Genomic DNA, 19,837 nt, shown 5'->3' with positions numbered 1-19,837 from the left:
AGCCCCTCGCTGCCGGGCTCTCCTCTGCCACCTCCGTGTCCCGGCATCAGGGCCGGCTCCAGGCACCAGCCCTCCAAGCATGTGCTTGGGGCGGCACCTGGAGGGGGGCGGCGCTCACCCGGGGAGAGCGGGGCCGTGGCCGGGCTCGGCGCCTTCCCCTGCCGCGCTCCCCGCCGGGGGGCGGCGGGAGGCTTTTTTGCCTGGGGCGGCAAAAAAGCCAGAGCCGGCCCTGCCCGGCATCCCGTGCTCCTCGCAGCTGGCGCCATGGCGCTCCATGCTGTGGGTTAAGGGGCTCCTCGCTGTTGAACTTTTCCCATCCATAAAGAGCAACCGGATACCAAAGCAAGGGCACAGTGTGTGCACGCGCCTCCCCGTAACAGGCGACGTTACGGCTCCCTCCCGCTATGCCACCTGCTGTTCAAGAACATAAGAACGGCCACATTGGGTCAGACCAAAGGTCCATCTAGCCCAGGGTCCTGTCCTCTGACAGTGGCTGGCGCCAGGTGCTTCAGAGGGAGTTAACAGAACAGGCAGGGCCGGCGCAACCCATTAGGCGACCTAGGTGGTCGCCTAGGGCGCTAACATTTGGGGGGCGGTGACCGCGGCGGCCGGATCTTCAGCCGCCCCGGTCGTCGTCAGTATTTCGGGGGCGGGACCTTCCGCCGCCTAGGGCAGCAAAAAAGCTGGTGGTGCTCCTGAGAACAGGGCAATTGTTGAGTGTCCCGTCCCAGTTTCTGGCAGTTGGGCCCAGGGTTACATCCCTGACCATCTTGGCTAAAAGCCACTGATGGACCTACCCTCCAGGAACTGCCTACACAACATTCCCTGGCAACAAGTTCCACAGGCTGGCTGTGCGGTGTGCGAAGTAGCACTTCCTTAGGTTTGTTTTAAACCTGCTGCCCATTGATTTCATTGGATGACCCCTGGTTCCTATGTTATGTGAAGGGGTAAACAACATTTCGCTATTCACTTTCTCCAGACCGGTCATGATTTTATAGACCTCTCTCATATCCCCCCCTTAGTTGTCTCTTTTCCAAGCTGAACAGTCCCAGTCTTTTTAATCTCTCCTTGTAAGGAAGTTCTTCCATACCCTTTATCATTTGTGCTGCTCTTCTCTTTACCTTTTCCAATTCTAATATATCTTTATTTGAGATGGAGCGACCAGAACTGCAGGCAGTATTCAAGGTGTGGGCGTACCATGGATTTATATAGACGCATTATGATATTTTCTGTCTTATCTATCCTACCACTCGGTGAGCTTTGTTGACGGCCGCTGCACACGGCACGGATGTTTTCAGAGAACTATCCACGATGAAGGAGCTATAGGAACTGAAAAGGGCAGTGAGAAGTGAGTCAAGTCATAGCAATTACATAGCTGTATTTGCATATCCCACACTAAGCTCTGGAAAGGGGAGGGGGGAGGCTGGAGTACCTTAACCATTATCACCAGGGGGAGCCTGCTGGAAGAGTAGGTAGGGGACTGGACTGGAAGTGGAGCCTGTTGCAAATTAGAGCCGCTCCCTCTCTTAACAGTGAGGACGATATTGGCATTATACGGCCTGCCACAACATGTCCACCACGGCAGGGCTGCTGCAGCTTGCAAAGCACGGGTGGAATGGCAAATGCTGGGAAAGTCTCGGAGGAGAGAGGGCTCTGGGTCTGGTAACTGGGTGGATGCCTTTGCTTTCTGTGTCCCTCACCTTGACATCTCTGAGAACCTGGTCACCCAGCCCCGTTTCGTCCCCTCCTGCCTCTGGGCTGGTTGGCTACAGCCAAAAGTAGAAGGAAGCCCCCGTTCTCCCCGGGTTTCTGATCTGAGCGGAAGCAGGAACCACCAGGAATTTCATGGGAGGGCCTGTTCTCCAGAGAGTTCCAGTTTGATCAATCAAGCCAAAGGAGCAGGAAGAAACTTCTGAACATCTGGGTGCTCAGTTGGCCTGAGTCGCCTATCACCGCTTGCCAGATGTAGTGCAGAACTGTGAGCTGGGGGCTGTTTTGGGGTCAGTGAAGCCTACCAAGGCATGGACACAACCCTGGAGTGATTTGAGGGGGATGGGACATGCCTCCCCCACTCTGGCATTTTAACTCTTCTGTTGATGTCCTCTGCTTGGTAAAGTGAAACTCCATGGTCCTGGGTGGTTGTTGTCCGCATTGGGATGGGACCTAGCATCTCTGAATCATAAAGCATACGCTTCTAATGCCTGAGCTCTAAAAACCACCCTGTTAGCAAGGCTGTGGCAGGTATAGGTACCTCTCTCTGTTCCCAACCACCACTAGATGGGGACAGAACTGAGTTGCTGTAGGCTGCATTAACTGCATGACTCCTGCATTTTCACTCCAGGTCCCTTGTCTCTCGAATATAGCTGCCCGGTCCTGCAAAGATTTTTGAGATTTCAAATACTTTTCAAAGTTTTCACAAGCCAAAACCCTAAAGATTTTTTTAAATAAATAAAAAATGGTCCTTTGACCTAAACAGATTTTGTTGTTGTTGCTCTAATTAGCTTACATGTCTACACAGAACATCATTTCAAACTGGAATTTTTCATTTCAAAAATATTAAATACAAGGTTTTGAAAATGTCAAAACATTTTTAATACATTTTCAGCTCAAGAAATTGATCAGAACTAACCCTCCTTGTGAAAAGTTGGGGTTTTGCCTACCTCCCTTCCCACCCCCACCACCAGGAGACCAGGGCCACCGAGAGCGGGTTCGGGCCCCGGTGAAAAAAAATTTTCAGGCCCCCCAGCAAGGGCGGACCGGCTAAACAGGGCTGACGAGAGGGGGGGGGGGGGGAGCCGGGCCCCGGTAATTTGTACCGGCTTTCCCTCCCCCCCCCCCCGTCGGCCCTGCAGGAGACTTCTAGAAAGCTCCTCGGATACAAACTTCCATCCCCTCCCCTTGGCTGGAGAAGCCGGGTCCCAGCTTGGAGACCTGGAGGTGCTGTAAGAGGTCGGAGCATTACTGACCGTTCCCTGTCTGCATTATCTCTCCCTTCAGCTTCCTGTCTCTGGCTTTGGTGCCACCAGAACAGACAGAACCCCAGAGTGCATTTCCGGCAATGACACCGCCCAGGTTTGACATGCTCTGTGCCACTGGGAGCCCACCAGCCAGGCTGCATCCTGTAAAGTAGCTAATCCTGCCCTTTGCTAGCCCGTCCCTAACTTGTGACCCAAGGATCCTGCTATCGGGGGCCATCTTGCTCGTTGCAGCATCTTCCCGTCTGTCTCCCTGTTCGGTGTCTGTCTGGCTAGTCTCTCTCTCTCTAACCTGTTCATATTCACAGCTCTGTCGCTGCTTCCCTCTCCCCCTGGAATGGGTTCATGCGCAGCCCTGCTGGCAGAGGGGCTGAATGGGGGGGAGCAACACTCAGACACTGGGAAAGGCAATCTGGAGGCAGCACCCTTCGCTGTCAGCTTGTGCCTGCCACACGCCGCGTCAGTGAGGTCTGAAGTCTCCCCCTGAACCTGTCCATGAGGAAGGAGCCAGCCCTCTGCAGGGGCTGCGTGACAGACTGGCCCCAGGGCAGCCCGGGGCCTAGGGTACCGCTCACTCTGGGGCTGAATCAGGGCAGGGCCGAGTGAGGCTGGCATTAAACGTTCACCTCCAACAGCGGGGGCAATTGAAGCCCTGAGAAGGGACGTGACTCGTCTGGAGCTGGGAACGGAGCCCACAAGCCCCGGGGCCCATGCCTGGGCCTGCCCGTAGAACACCCCCCCGCGTGTACACACACGCGCGCACACACACACACACCAGCTGCCATAACAGCCAGCACCACAGGGACAGACCCAGGAACCTGCCGAGCTAAAAGCCTGAGTGGCTCCCGCTGGGGGTGGCCACCAACGCCTACCCCCCATGGCGAGAACACAGAGGGGCCATGTAACGCTCTAACCAGTTTCCATCTCCACTTACACCACACGCCATCTTTCCACAACAGCCCTGCCTGCCGTTCTCCTTCCCCTCTAGGGAGACCGGATGTCCAGATTTTATAGGGACAGTCCTGATTTTGGGGTCTTTTTCTTATATAGGCTCCTGTTACCCCTCACCCCCGTCCCGATTTTTCACACTTGCTGTCTGGTCACCCTATTCCCCTCTCCCCAGCACTGCACGCAGCCCTGAGGGCTCAGCCGCTCTCCCTCACACATCAACCTGCTGCGGCTTTTTCCTTTAACCGTCAGGCCTTATCAAGGTCCAATGTCCCAGCTGCTCCGGTCACTGCAGAGCCGTCCCCAAATCTCACAGAGGTGGGAACGCTGTTTAATTCGATTAAGCGCGGTGACAGCAGCTGGGGCCCTGGGGCACAGGCAAGGGAAGGCACCTGGGACGGCTCCATGTTTGCCGGCCTTGTCGTCTCAGTGCCTGGAATTCTAATGTCCCTGGAAAAGCTGCTCGGACGATGCTATTTGAAAAGGAGCTCAGAGCTGCCCGGAGGGGTTCGAAGCCACGCTCAGAGAAATGCTGGCGGGATTCGCACAGGGAGAGATGGGGACGGGGCCGCACCGTTCACATGAACCGGGTGCAGCTGAGCCCAGGGAAAACGTCGGATCCTGTGCTGGCTGGGGACGGGCTTTCCATCTCTGCTGTGCAAATGCGACTGTTGACAGCTGTTACATGTGAGAGAGACAGAAATGAGAGATTGTGAGTCGCCCTCTTGCTGAAAAGAAACTGAGGGGTCCCAGCTCCCCAGATCCAGAGAGGGGGCTGAGTGGACAGATTTCCTGCAGGCTGCTGAGTGCATTTTCTGCCCAGAGCCCCGACTGGACACAGACACCATCAGCCCAGCTCAGCCATTCCTCACAGAGTGCTTTCCCCGCCCCTCCCATAACTGACATGCTCACAGGCAGCTCGGCAAACTGCACACTCTTGAAAATCTAGCCCTGAAACAAACTATTGAAGGTCCCGCCCTGGCCACTGATTTTCCCCCCTTCTCGTGATCCTGCGGGAGCGGGCCACACTGCAACAAGAGGGTGTCGGAGAGCGGGGCAAGGTAAACTCTTCTCTGCCCCGTGGCAGCCACTATCGAGAGCACAACCCACCGCCTCGAGCCGAAAACTAAAGACTCATCTCTCCGGCTGGGGCTGTAACAGGCCCATATCAGCTGTAGCTTGGATGCAGCTGGGGGATCCAGAACACACCCTGACCAGTGGGTTACACCCCCCTCTCCCCATGTCCCCCAAAGCTCCTAATGAACCAGGCTTTGAAAGGTGCAATATCCCCTGCACCCACTAGGCTGCCCATCACACGCCCTGCCGGTGCCATTATTAGGGAATGTGCCAGGTGCAGGGTCCCAAGGCGATCGGTTCCCTTGCTGCCTTCTCGGTGGATATCACTTGCTCAGCCTCTGGTGCTGAGCAGGTGCCCCCACCCCTCCCATGTACCTTCTCCCTCCCCCGGCACCCCCCTCCGCTCTTTCCCAGTACAGTAGCAGAAGTTCACGCAGAGGGCACTGCGCGGCTGCCGTCACGAAGCCTCCCCATGCAGCCTCTAGCTTCCCGCAGCCTTCCAAGCGTCTCTTTTCACAGCGGTTTCGTCTTTCCAGAGCAGTGGGTCTGGAAGATCCCTGTCAGGTTGCATTACCTCTGCCCTCCGCAGTGCTCCGGGTCCGCGTGGGCTCCACAGCTGCAGGGAACCCGCCTGCATGGCTTGCTCTCACCCTTCGGCCGCCCCGTCCCTCCGGGTCCCGGCCTGGCACGCAGAGCTGCAGGATTCCTCGGTGGAAGAAGCACAGGCTTTTCTTCGGCTGTATTTCTTTTATCAACTTCGAGATGGGGTGGGAGAGGTGGGACCTGCCAAAATGCACCTAGGGGAGCAAGGCCTGCTGGTTATAGCACCTGACTGTGAGTGGGGGCCCTGGGTACTATTCCTGCTTCTACTCCTGGCCTTGGGCAAGTCACTTCAATTCTTGGTGCCTCAGTTTCCCCTTCTGTCTCAAAGGGGATAATGAGGCTTCTTCCCCCCTCCCCCCCCCCCCCGAGATAGCTTTGAGCGGCTTATTTAATGTGCGCAGCGGGTTTAGAGATAGGAGAGCGAATTGTTGTTACAGCCTATGACCCCAGATGAGGGACATGAAGAAAATAGCTGTGTGGGCAAGAGTGGAATTTGCTCCGTTAGCAAACCTGGCATGATCTGTCATCTCCGATTGGTGAGGCCACACTTCCACATGGCTGGCTGGCTGTGCTTAGAAGAGGGCATCCCCTGCAAGAGCAGGTAATGCCCTCTCAGGCATGTTATAATCCTCTCTTGCAAGTTAAGCAGGCTTGGCTATGGTTAGTATGTGGAAGGCAGAAGGCCACTTGAAAACCTGGGTGACTGGTCGTTCTATATTGGTGCTCAAGGGAGTGACTAGACTAGAAGATTGGGAGTCAGCCCACCTGGGTTCGGTTTCTAACTAGTGAAGTGTGTGATGTTGGGTAGGTCACATTCCTGCTCCGGGTCTCAGTTTTCTCCATCTGTAAAATGAGTCTAATGATTCTGAGCTTCTCTGGATGAGACGTGCTAGGTCAGTAGGTGCGTTCTTACTAAACCAATGATGCAGCATGATGCTACAGGGTGCTGCCACGCTGCGGGTGCTGTCCTTCACGAGCGACTGCGTCACCTCAGACCAGACCAAGTCTAGTCACTAAGGAGCCGAGGCCCAAACTCTGAAAAGTGCCTAGTGAGGCTGAGTGCTTCAATTTTGGAGCAACTTGCCCTCTAATAAAGGGGCCTGATTTTCAGAAAGTGCTGAACACCTGCCTTCTGAAAACCAGGCTCCTTTATGGTGTCTCAAGGTGGGCTCCCAAAATCATTAGCTGCTTTTGAAAATGCAGGCCCAAGACTGCGGGTTACTCCTGGTGCCCTGGCCAAGTTCAAGTCTGGATAACTACTTCCTTCCCACTGAAGTGCCCCCGGCACTGCCATCGGGGTGTGGTCGTACACTTTACTTCCCGTCCTCGGTGTTGCTGTGGGCTGTCAGTTACTGCATTCCACCCCAGAGGCAGCTGAATTTCAGCGGTGACGTCCGTCTGGGAAAAGCACTCTGGGTTCCTTCGAGAAGACTGTTGCTACACAAATGTAGGACAGAAGTTCCTTGGCAAAGCCGCGAGGGTGAGGGGGAAGCTTTCACAGCATCTGCCCACACTGAGTCTGGCTCTTGCTAATCCTGGCCATTCCTGACTCTTCGGCGCGCCACATGCACTCACAGTATAGATATCTAGATCCTTAACTTTGGAGCGACTGTGTCTCTGTACGAGGCATATCTCTAGCAGAGACCCTCAGAACCCCTTGCAGCTGGAGCTGGCTGCACTCAGATCTGAATGAATAATTTGCTGCTAATATGTTTGACAGATTTAGCCTCTTTGTGCTCATGGAATATCTACCAGCGGGTTGCAATTTCCTCCTGCTTATTCGCTATACAGATTTATGCAGCAAGGGTTTCTTTGGAGATTTCCCCCCCCCCCCCCCCCCCCCACTCTTTGGATTGATCACAAATCAACATTCAAGCTGGGTTGCTTAGCTGGGATCGGGCAGATGTGGCATGTGCAAATTCAAAAGGGGTTCTCTGCTGGTAGTTGAGCGTGCGATGTTGGAATCCACTTCCCCGGAAAGCAAATGCAAATGGAGCGCAAGCAACATGCACTGGGTTGAACGTTCAGGCTAATATTCCTAGCCACTGCTTTGCAGTATTCACCCAGCTCTGGGGCTAAGCACATCCCATGAGTTTTGTGAGTATCTTGCCCACTTGGTCTGTAAACTATTGGGGGGCAGGGAACCTGCCTTGCTCTGTTTGTGGACAGATACTTACCTGGCCCCCGTTACTGCAGTACTTAGCACCTTGCAACCTTCAGTGTTTTTATCCTTACAGCACCCCTGTGAGGTAGGGAAGGGCTATTCACCCCACTGTGAAGAGGGGAAACTGAGGCAGAGATCCACTCAGGTGGTCAGTGGGACAGCAGGGAATTGAACTAGGGTCTCTCAAGCTACTCGCTTAATCACTAGACCATCCATCTTCTCTGACTAACATGCTGTGCCTTGGTGAATGACTGACCCACCCCAACTCTTTTGTTCTTTCAGAACATTGCAAACGGCCCTGGATCGGCACTTCGCCAGATCTTCTATTTCAAGCTGAAAGGCTCCTGGTTCTGCGTGAAACAGAGAGCGCAGGACAATGTCAGGGCTTCGCTGGAAACCCTGCTGGCTTCTCTGATGCCTTTTGCTTTTTCCAAAACCTTGCTGGCTGAGGACAGCGGCTTTGTCTCTAAAACAAAGGAACTGAAATCCAAACTGCCAGCTCAGCGGATCGCCAAGGTGGAAGAGAACAGCAGGCGAGCTGTGCAAACGCACAGGGCTAATTTGTGGGGCGTCAATCTCCTTTCACTCGAGCCGGGCGGGGGGCACTTGTTACAGGCCTGCGTGCGGCACGTGTGGGTTTCCGATCACTCCTTTGCCTCTGCACCTCTGGCTTGGTTCCCATTTGGCATTTGAGACTCAAAGCTACCAAAGCAAAGTTGGTACCACTAGACCCCGTGAGCACTGGGAGGATTTGTTAAAATTAAAGGGAAACTATCCGACTAGGAAGGTTTGCAAGACCCTCAATTCTGATCTAGCTTAAAATGATTCAAGTCTGATAGGGTAACAAAGACCCTCCACATGTTTGAGATAATTATACCTAGCGCATGTATAGTGTTTTTCCTCAGTAGAGCTCAAAGCACTCCGCAATCTTGAATCGGATGTAATGAAGTTACATCTTGTTTGTTTTTACTGAGTCTTAATAGGGTTAATTTCCATGGATGGACAGTAGATAGATGTATTTACTTTAATTCCAAAGCACTTTACAAGAAAATATTAGATAGACGGAGAAATCACTTTACCCACCCCTGACATGCGGCTGTGCCTGGGGCGGAGCACAGCACCACTTTAACAGCGGTACTGCACACCGGTTTAGATAATAGACAGCGAAGGAGACCATGCCCAGCTAAAAGCCCAGGTGGAGGTTAGGTAGGCAGATGGAATTATCTGACCTGCAGTTTCATCAGGACCCTGGGGCTGCCCGCCTGGCTCTTTTGAAAAATACAAGGTGATCGTTAATGATCACGAGCAACGAAGAGTTGCATTTTAGGTATCTGAAAAACGTAGGAGCTGCCTATCCCTGGTATGGACCATCATATCGGATTGCCTCACGACAGGTCACGTACTTATCCCCATTTTACAGACGGAGCACTGAGGGGCTATGGGACTTTCCCAAGGGCGCGCAGGAAGCTGGTGCCAGAGCAGGGGACTGAGGCAGGTCTCCTAACATCTTGATTAGTTCACTGGCCACTTGACAGTTCTTCCTATGGCCTGAGGGTGTTTGGTTTAGTGCTGACTTAGAGGTGAAGAACAACCCCACTTCTTGCAGCGTAGGGGCTTTCTCAGAAGGTCTGCCTCTCCCGGATAGCCTAGGCCCAACCCTGTTTAGCTTGTAAGAACATGCTATGGAGGTGGGATTGCTGCTTCTGTCAGTGACTCAGTGAGACCCCCACAGGAATTGCAACAGTGGGCATTGCTACTTGTGGGGTCCCCGCTGCTGGCTTTGCAGCCACAGTTCGCCAGCAAACCCTGTTCCCTCGAGCCCTGATGACACCACTGGTGGTGGTGGTGGTGAATAAAGAAACCAGCTGCATGCAGTGTATTTGCTGTTGATGGACAGAAAGAGCTTTGTCCGTTTCAGCTGCATTGGACACACAAATGTGGTTCATCTCCTTGGGGCTCTGTTTATACCTAGGCCCAGGCGTGAAGGTGTCAGGAAGCCCGGTGCCAGCTCAGGAACTCCGGGTGCCATTCTAGGCCAACCCAAGACTGTGACCCCATCCAATTCCCAGCAGGCTTGCTGGCCCTTTAAAGAATAGGGCCCGAGAACAGCTAATTCAGATGAGAACTGCCGCCAGCCAGCCCAACAGTATGGCAGGGGACTTGAGAGGCTGGGTTGGGTGTGTTACATTGCTCAGGAGCGACATCTCTGGACAATTCAGCATCGATGGGAAATACGGCGATAGAGAAATTCTGGATGCTCCAGGTGTCTGGCTGCCATTGAGGGGGCTCCTGGCCTGTTTTCTCACTTACGAGCTGATGGGTGAAGCCAGGCAGGATTGCTCTGAGTACAGGCGATTGAAGAGTTTGCTCAGGTGTGTAGAGGAGGGGGTGGAGTTTGTTTGGGAGTTCTGTGTGGATGAAAGGAGCCAGCCTGGCAATCCTGGAGAACTTGGTCCTTTATTTGTCTACAGAGCAGGTACAGTATGGGCAGGGGTAGGGCGAGCTTCCCCCATCCCATAGCCACTGTGTCTGAACTTTTGAGCTGGAAGGGCCAGCGCTAGGCATGAGAGAGGAATTCAGTCTCCAGGGCCTACTGAGTCCTTCCCAACCAGCTGGGCCTGCCAGCAAGGGGGCCCCTGGTAATGGTTTTTCTTGTCATGTGGACAATTGTCTGAGAGAGACCCAGCATCTGCTTTTCACACAGGCCATCAGATGAGATGCTTTAGTTGGGGATTGGTCCTGCTTTGAGCAGGGGGTTGGACTAGATAACCTCCTGAGGTCTCTTCCAACCCTGATATTCTATGAGGACAAAGGCCAAGAGGAGCAACGCTGGAGGCTTAAAGTGGAACAGCCACATCCGTGTGTAAGCACTTAAATGCGTGGCATGATTTTCAGAGGTTCTGAGCGCTCTCAGCTCCCACTGAAGCCAATAGGAAGCGGAGACAGTAAACACCGCTGGAATGTCAGGCCCCTTGCTGTGCTTCGGTGCCGAACTACAGGCATCGGAGTGAACTTCTGCTCCGATTGAAGTCAATGGCAAAATACACTGGGGCCAGGATTTCACCTTCAGTGTCTGCCTTTAGGCACCCGGAACTTAAACTCTTTCTAAATTGTCTTGGTCCCAAATTTTACAGACTTAGTGTCCTAAAATTAGGCACCTAAAATTGTATTTAAGCAGCTGGTGCAGTATTCAGGTACTACAGGCTGCCTAAATATGGACTAAATTGCGCCCAGTTCTGAAAATGTGGCCCTCAGTTACTACACCCTTGGAGTGAGGCTTGCTGAATGCCTTTTGCTCCGGCAAGCCAAACACCCTGTGTGATACTGTAAAACAGGCCCCAGATTTCAGACGTTCAGCAATTGCTTGGAGGTGCAATTGGTTTTTCCTTCATTGCTGGTTTTAATACTTTATGCCTAATTGGAGGGTATGACCCATCTCCGTCAGAAATACAGGCACTCGGCCAGAGAACTTTTATTGAATTACTAATTTTTTTTATTAAAAGCAAATGGGATTGTTGACAGTGCAGGCAGTTAGTGTTTGCAGAGCAATAGAGACAGGCATGGCGCTTTACAGGCAAATAATAGGATGAAATTTCTTCCCCATGGGCTTTAGAATCTAAATTTAAATAACTCACACACAAAAAGTACAGCAGATCACGGTGTGAGGGAAGGGGCAGAGAAGTGAGACGGGGGGGACAACAGTTTAGATGGGGAGAAGATAACTCCTTGTGTGGGGCAGCGTAGATTTTTTTCTGCAGAGAGCAGGTCGCGTACACAGATTTATTTGGCTAATCACCTTTTAGAATAGCCCTCAGCACTAGTTATAAGGCACTTTTCATCCACAATCTCAAAGCACTTTTATAAAGCAGGGTCCGTGTTATAGTCACCATTCTAAAGAGGCACAAACGGAGACACAGGGAAGGAAAAGATTGCCCCAGGATCACACAGTGCCGGGGTCAAGGTCGTGACGATTCGCCCAAGGTCATGGAGCGGGAGCGACTAGAACCCAGCCTTGTGTCTCACACTCCCCTGCTCCAGCCACCTGACTTCTTCCAAATTCACTTCAGTCCCTTTTGTTGTGGGTGGGTTCCCCAGGCGAAGTGCGCTCTCGGGCGGAATGTGAATGAGGAGAGTGGGAGAGCGTTCTCAGCATCAGGAGCGGCATGGGAGACGTCAGTAAGTGGGAGGAAACCAAAAAAACCCACCAAGCGTTCTGTCCTGGGAGTGAATGCAGGACCACGCCAGCGCCCTCCATAGCGCCCGTTCAGATCATCACCGAGGGGGCTCCAGACCTGCGTGGAGGGTTTTGGTTTTTCATTAAGAAGCGTGGCGCTGAAGGTGAAGCTAGGAAATGTTACTTGTGTGTGTCAGGACTGGGGCATGGGCAGTCAGGTCTAGTGGTTGGAGGCAGCCTTGTCAGCCAGGAAGAGCATTGAGGATCAGAGCTGGAGCCAGGACCGAGCCGTCAGAGCCGAGGCGCAGAGCTGGAACCAAGCAAGGGAGCAGGACCGGAGCAAGGCTGACGCAGAAGGAATCGCAGCTGCAGGTGTAAACCCTGAGCAGCCAGTGGGCTGCGGGCGCTAGTGGGGGGCGTAAGTACACACTTTCAGTGCACGCCAGCCCATCAGGTGGTTCTGCTGTAGCCCATCTGGGCTCATTAGTCAGCCTGGAGACTGAAGGAGCTCATCCCAGGCAGGGCCGGCTCCAGGCACCAGCTTAACAAGCAGGTGCTTGGGGCGGCCAAGGGAGAGGGGCGGCACCTGCGGCAATTCGGGGGCGGCAGGTCCCTCACTCCCTCTAGGAGCGAAGGACCTGCCGCTGAACTGCCGCCGATCGCGGCTTTCCTCCTCCCCCCCCCCCTCCCCGCCCCAGTTGCCACCACCGGTCGCGATTGCAATCGCGGCTTTTTTTTTTTGCTTGGGGCGGCAGAAATGCTGGAGCCGGCATTTATTCCTTTATTGCTTTTTTTTTTTTTCCTCCTCTGCTTTGATTTCTGAAGGCCCTGGACTCTGCCTTTTGTGGGCTGCAGAAGCACCCTGACTTTTATTTGGACTATGCCCCTGTAAGGGAACAGATGTCCTGAACGGCACAGCTAGAGGGCTGTGCTCTGGACTCCATAAGAGCGGCCACACTGGGTCAGACCAAAGGTCCATCTAGCCCAGTGTCCTGTCTTCCGACAGTGACAAATGCCAGGTGCCCCAGAGGGAATGAACAGAACAGGTAATCCCCGAGTGATCTATCCCCTGTCACCCATTCCCAGCTTCTGGCAAACAGAGGCTAGGGACACCATCCCTGCCCATCCTGACTAATAGCCATTGACAGACCTATCCTCCAGGAACTTATCTAATTCTTTTTTGAACCCTGTTATGGTCTTGGCCTTCACAACATCCTCTGGCAAGGAGTTCCACAGGTTGACTTTGCTTTGTGTGAAGAAATACTTCCTTTTATTTGTTTTAAACCTGCTGCCTATTAATTTCATTTGGTGACCCCTCGTTCTCGTGTTATGAGAAGGAGTAAATAACACTTCCTTATTTACTTTCTCCACACCCATCATGATTTTATGGACTTCTATCATATCCCCCCTTAGTTGTCTCTTTTCCAAGCTGAAAAGTCCCAGACTTATTAATCTCTCCTCATATGGAAGCTGTTCCATACCCCTAATCATTTTTGTTGTCTGTTTCTGAACCTTTTCCAATTCCAATACATCTTTTTTGAGATGGGGCAACTACATCTGCACGCAGTATACAAGATGTGGGCGTATCATGGATTTATATAGAGGCAATATGATATTTTCTGTCTTATTATCTATCCCTTTCTTAATGATTCCCAACATTCTGTTCGCTTTTCTGACTGCCGCTGCACATTGAGTGGATATTTTCAGAGAACTATCCACAATGACTCCAAGATCTCTTTCTTGAGTGGTAATGGCTAATTTAGACCCCATCATTTTATATGTATAGTTGGGATTATGTTTTCCAATGTGCATTACTTTGCATTTATCAACATTGAATTTCATCTGCCATTTTGTTGCCCAGTCACCAAGTTTTGTGAGATCCTTTTGTAGCTCTTCGCAGTCTGCCTGGACTTAAGTTCTTCAGTAGTTTTGTATCATCTGCAAATTTTGCCACCTCACTGTTTACCCCTTTTTCCAGATCATTTATGAATATGTTAAATAGGACTGGTCACAGTACAGACCCCTGGGGGACACCACTATTTTCCTCTCTCCATTCTGCAAACTGGCCATTTATTCCTACCCTTTGTTTCCTGTCTTTCCAGGACAGCCCCACAGCAATGCTGCAGTGCAGGGAGCGACCTCTGAGATGGGCGGGTGCCCACCCTCTCCCCAAGGGAGTGCCAGAGAGGTATAACTTATTACCCTACTAAAGGAGAATTGCTGTTAGCTGTATGCAGTCTATGGGCTATGCCACAGCTGAACAGTTCTGATTCCAGTCTGCAGAGGGCAGTGGAGGCTGCATGGCTAGACAATTACAATATCATTTCCCTACGTATCGTTCCAGGTTCTTAGTTGACCCCATACTACCCAGGAGCATTTTCCTGCTGCCTCATCCACTCCTGGACCTCAGCCCAAAATGCTGCTCTTAGAAGCAGGGACAGCCTCTGGCAGACAGAACTCCTCCTCCTCCTCCCAGGGCCCTGTCCGCAACTGGGCTGAAAGCAACCTGGAATCAGGCCTCATGTGTCAGTGGGAAGCTACTGCTGCAGCATCTTCCCCTGCCTGTTCCTGGCTGTTTCTCCCAGGCCAACTAGAGGTTTGTTGTTTTTTCTTTTGTTTACTGAATCAGCTGAATTTGGTGTTCATATAACAAGTAGGTTGGTGCTGCGGGGAAAAGCCAAGCGCTGTCACACTGGTGCATGCTGTGCACAATTCTCCCCGCAGCTCCTCCAGAACACGTCCTGCAGTCCCCTCTGCTGTTCCCAGGGCTTAGTCTGTAATGAAAGAGGTGCCAGGGTTCGAGCAATTTTTGTACTTTCATAACTGATGTGGCAGAGGTGCCAGGGCTATGAACTGCCAAGCCTAGAGGTGCCAGGGCCCTGGCACAAATTAAGCACTGGCTGTTCCGCTCCTAACTTTATTCACAACAAGGATGCTACACTGTCAACAATATACCTGCAACTTGCTGTATCTACACAACAGCAGTAGGGGGCGCTCTACTATTCCTTCCAATACTGAGCCAGGCAGGAAGGTGAGGAGAAAGGGAGTGCGGGAGCAAGTCGGGGGCGGGAGGGAGGGTAGAAGGACACCAGCTTGGAAGTCCCAAAGATGGGACACTCCATCTTCAAATGAAAGCCTCATCAGGGCTTGTGAGTGCAGAGAGAATCTCCAGAGGCTGGAGATGGGATTGTGAAGCTGTCCACAGCTGCCAGATGCTGGGGAGAACAGAATAGCCCGTGATAAATGCTAAGAGGAACAGAGAGGGACCAAAACTTTGCCTTGGAGTGGAGGAGCTCCAAAACTGGACCAGCTAGTTTGTGCTTCCTGGCTGGGCTGCAGGGCCAGTCAGTGCTGTGCCAACAACCGCAAGCCCTTCAAAATCATGAGCCAGCCACCCCCAAAAGCATGAGACTGGCTTAAAAGGCATGAGATTTTCCAAAACCCACACACTGGGGGTTCTTTTTCTTTGCCTTCTGGTTTCTGAGCCTTTAGGGCACGCTTGGGTCACGTGTTCAAGCTCTTCTCTGCAGCCATGAGGGCTGGAAGCTCTCTTGTATTTGTGACAGCTGCGATTCTCACCTAATCACCTGACTCCAGGAGCTGGGGCTTTAGGAAAAACACCAAATATTGCGAGAGCTGGCAACACCCCCGGGCTGCTCTTGAGCCAGTTGGGAAAAGAGCAGCCAGGAGCGCCCAGCAAACGTATCCTGCTGCAGCATTTTCAGCCCTGTGCAGCCCTCGCTCAAGCCCACCCCTCTGTTTGTCCTCATCTGGCAGTGCCGTAGTGCCGAACATGAACTGCCAAGGGCCTTGTTTCCCAAGCTCTCATACTCCCCTGTTCGAGAAGAAGGGACATGGGTCGAGAAGGTCCATGAAGTACAGATGGGGGATTCGCTTCCTTCCTTAGCAGATTTCTTTTCCTGTCGCACTCAGCTAAAATCCGCTCCTGAATTCTAATCGCTCTCTCCCATCTCAGCTCTCCCATTAATTTGGGGAACATGCAGGTGAGCCCTGCGGGAATGGGTCACGGCTGGCAGGAGTCGGTGGAGGCCTGGGGGAGGGCTCTGCCACGGGGCAGCCGCTTAGGCGTTGTCAGGCTCACGCAGCAGGGAGCAGGCCCTGGGGTGATGCTGCTGGGGGGTGGGGAGGAGGGAGCGGGATCGCAAAGCAAGTGCCAGGCTCTCCCAGCTTGGCACCGTGTCCCCGTGTGATAAGGGAGGTGGGGACCTGGCAACAGGAGGGAGAGCGAGATAGCAATCGCATTCACCCAGCAGGGAGCAGGAGCAGGCAGGCAGAATGCCTGGAGCTGGGCCAGCGGCTGGTCATGCTGAGATCCATCCCCTCTCCTCCTCCACCCCTCCTCCAGGGCTTCTTTAATCTGCAGACACACACACACACACACACACACTCCTTTCTTAGCCCCCTTTGTGTGGGGGACAGGGGTTGCTGAGTGGAATTCCTGCTTGCTACAGAAGCCTGGGGCCAGGCAAGGTGGCCCCTCAGATCTCGCTGCGTGGGGCAGCATCTAGCTAAGATGGGCAGTCCCGGCATCAGATGGGGCTGAGGAGGGCATCAAGGAGGGAAGAGCCTTGAAACAGAGCTGGGAAAGCCCTGTCCCTGTAGGTCACCTGTATCACCACCTCCACCAAGATATAAATAGCCTGTAGGGGATGATCCTACGTGTTTTGGCTAATGTAGATTGTAAATATCCCAACAATGACCCACCCCTTCCCCCCAGCATAGGAAACTTTTCCCTCATGTCCACCCCAAATCTTCCCTTTTGTCGTTTTACCCCATCATGTCTCATGTGCCACCCTGAACAACCCATCTCCTTTCTCAATGTCAATGTCTGGAGACCGGTCATCATGTGCTTCCCCTACCCCACAAGTCATCACTTAGGCCTGGTCTACACTAGGCTTTTATGTCGAATTTAGCGCCGTTATATCGAATTAACCCTGCACCCGTCCACACCACGAAGCTATTTAGTTCGACATAGAGGTCTCTTAAATTCGACTTCTGTACTCCTCCCCAACGAGGGGAGTAGCGCTAAATTCGACATGGCCATATCGAATTAGGCTTGGTGTGGATGGAAATCGACGCTAATAGCTCCGGGAGCTATCCCACAGTGCACCACTCTGTTGATGCTCTGGACAGCAGTCCGAGCTTGGATGCTCTGACCAGCCACACAGGAAAAGCCCCGGGAAAATTTGAATTCCTTTTCCTGTCTGGGCAGTTTGAAGCTCATTTCCTGTTTGGACATCGTGGCGAGCTCAGCAGCACTGGCAATGATGCAGAGCTCTCCAGCAGAGATGGCCGTGCAATCCCAGAATAGAAAGAGGGCCCCAGCATGGACTGATCGGGAAGTCTTGGATCTCATCGCTGTGTGGGGCGATGAGTCCGTGCTTTCCGAGCTGCGCTCCAAAAGATGGAACGCAAAGATCTATGAGAAGATCTCTAAAGCCATGGCAGAGAGAGGATACAGCCGGGATGCAACGCAGTGCCGCGTGAAAATCAAGGAGCTGCGACAAGGCTACCAGAAGACCAAAGAGGCAAACGGACGCTCCGGATCCCAGCCCAACACATCCCGTTTCTACGAGGCACTGCATTCCATCCTTGGTGCGGCCGCCACCACTACCCCACTACTGACCGTGGACTCTGAGGATGGGATATTGTCCACGGCCGGTTCCTCGGACATGGTAGCGGACGGGGAAGATGAGGAAGGAGATGAGGAGGACGAGGCAGTCGACAGCACTTACCAAGCTGATTTCCCCGACAGCCAGGAGCTCTTCATCACCCTTACAGAGATCCCCTACCAACCCTCCCCAGCATTTAACCCGGACACAGAGTCAGGGGAAGGATCAAGCAGTAAGTGTTTGAAACATTTAAACATTTATTTTTAACAGAACTGTAATATTAACAATAAGAACAATGTGTTTTTCATGATTTCTTTACCCTGGGCGCTTAAGTAATCAGTTCCAACTATTTAAAAAAAATCTAACAGTGTCCGGTTGTGCATGATTCTGCTGCCCAAGCTGCTCCACTCTTTAGTCCCTGCCACTGCAGCTATATTAAAATGCGGTCTATATGACCGGGGATGGAGCTGAAATCCTCCAGGGACATCTCGACGAAGCTCTCCTGGAGGTAATGGGAAAGCCTATTCATCAGGTTCCTGGGGAGAGCGGCCTTAGTGGGTCCTCCGAAGTAGGAGACGTTCCCGCGCCAGGAGATCCTCAAGTACTCTGGGATCATTGCCTTGCACAGCATGGCGGCAGAGGGCCCTGGTCTTTGCAGGCTTTCCCGAAGCATCCTTTCCTTATCGCTGTCCGAGATCCTCATTATTGTTATGTCGCTCATGATGACCTGCTTTGAATTAGGTAGGGGACTGTTAGTATTGGGACTGCTTGCAAGTTCCTTTACAGAACTGTAACCGCTGGTTTGCAGCCACGCGGTGGAGGCGGGAGAGGGGCAGCATACAGGGATCTTTCCCTGGGACATCCGCGAGGGGGTGGGACAGGGCCAGAGTTCATGCTTGGCCGATTGCTGGCAGCAGAGACTGGCATTGCTTTCAATGTGAAAGGAGGCCAGTGGTACTACTAAAGTTTTAAGCAGCCACAAGTCTACGGCTTACCATGTCTGCCTGCTACAGAAATTCCGGTGTCCTGCCCTGCTTCCCAGATCGGCAGTGCAAGACCCCAGGCACTGAAGGCGAGGTCCGAAAATTCGACCTTGTCCTGAGTGCGCATGTGATAGGTGCGGTGCATGGTCTTGTTCACAGAGAAAGACTATGTTCTTTGTTCACAACTACATTTATGTTTCGGAGGAATTCACTACCTTTTTCTCATTCCCACAGCCACATCTGCGACTGTCTCCCAACCCAGCCTGGCATCACACTCCCAGAGGCTAGCGCACATTAGGCGGAGGAAGAAGAAAACGAGAGAGGACATGTTCTCAGAACTAATGGGCTGCTCCCGAGCCCAGGCAGCACAGCAGAACCATTGGAGGGAGAATTTGTCCCAAATGCACCGGACACACATGGAACGTGAGGAGAGGTGGCGGCAGGAAGACCAGCAGGCGACTCAAACGCTGCTTGGACTTCTGAGGGAGCAAACGGACACGCTCCGGCGCCTTGTTGATGTTCTGCAGGAACGGAGGCAGGAGGACAGAGCCCCGCTGCAGTCTATCAGTAACCGCACTCCCCCGCCACCAAGTCCCATACCCCCCTCGCCCAAAGTCCAAAGAAGGAGGGGCGGCAGAGTCCGTGAAAACTCTCACTCGACCCCTGCAGACTGCTCAAGCACCAGAAGGCTGTCATTCCCCAAAATTTGAAAAGTCCTTTCCTGCCCGCCTCACCCAAGCCCCCGTCCAAGTTTCACCCCCCAGTTTGATGTGTGGTTGTTAATAAAAAATACGTTTCTGTTCATTACTGTTTCAATCATGTTCTTTTGTGGGACAGTCTGTCTGAAGGGGGGGAAGGGGCTTGGTAATTGGACAGGACAGTCACCTTTAGCAGGGTACAGAGGCGGGGGCAGGTCCAGCAGCAGGGCACATACACAGTGCAGTGACTAGTTACCCTGGTCAGTCTGGGAGGTGGTTTTCATGTTCTGTGCGTGGGGGGGGGGGGTTGCTCTGTGACTTTGTGGCGGGGGAGGGCAGTTACAGATCTTATGCAGCGGTCCTTGTCCTGGATCACAGAGCCACGCAGCAGGGGATCTGTAACCCTCCTCCCCCTGCCATAAAGTCACATAGCCCCCACATACACGCAGTCCCGCTCAGGAGGGCTGGCAGGGTCCGTTGAAACAACCAGTCCGTCACTGCGAATCCTGTCATTCCTGGAGTTTAGAAGGATCATTTGCATCAGTACACTACACCCGCTCCCCACCACAGTCTGCGTCCCAG

Source organism: Emys orbicularis, chromosome 24 (genome assembly GCF_028017835.1).
Source record: "Emys orbicularis isolate rEmyOrb1 chromosome 24, rEmyOrb1.hap1, whole genome shotgun sequence".
NCBI classification, from domain to species: Eukaryota; Metazoa; Chordata; order Testudines; family Emydidae; genus Emys; species Emys orbicularis.
The sequence above is the reverse complement of the archived record's forward strand: the minus strand, read 5'-3'. Positions refer to the sequence as shown.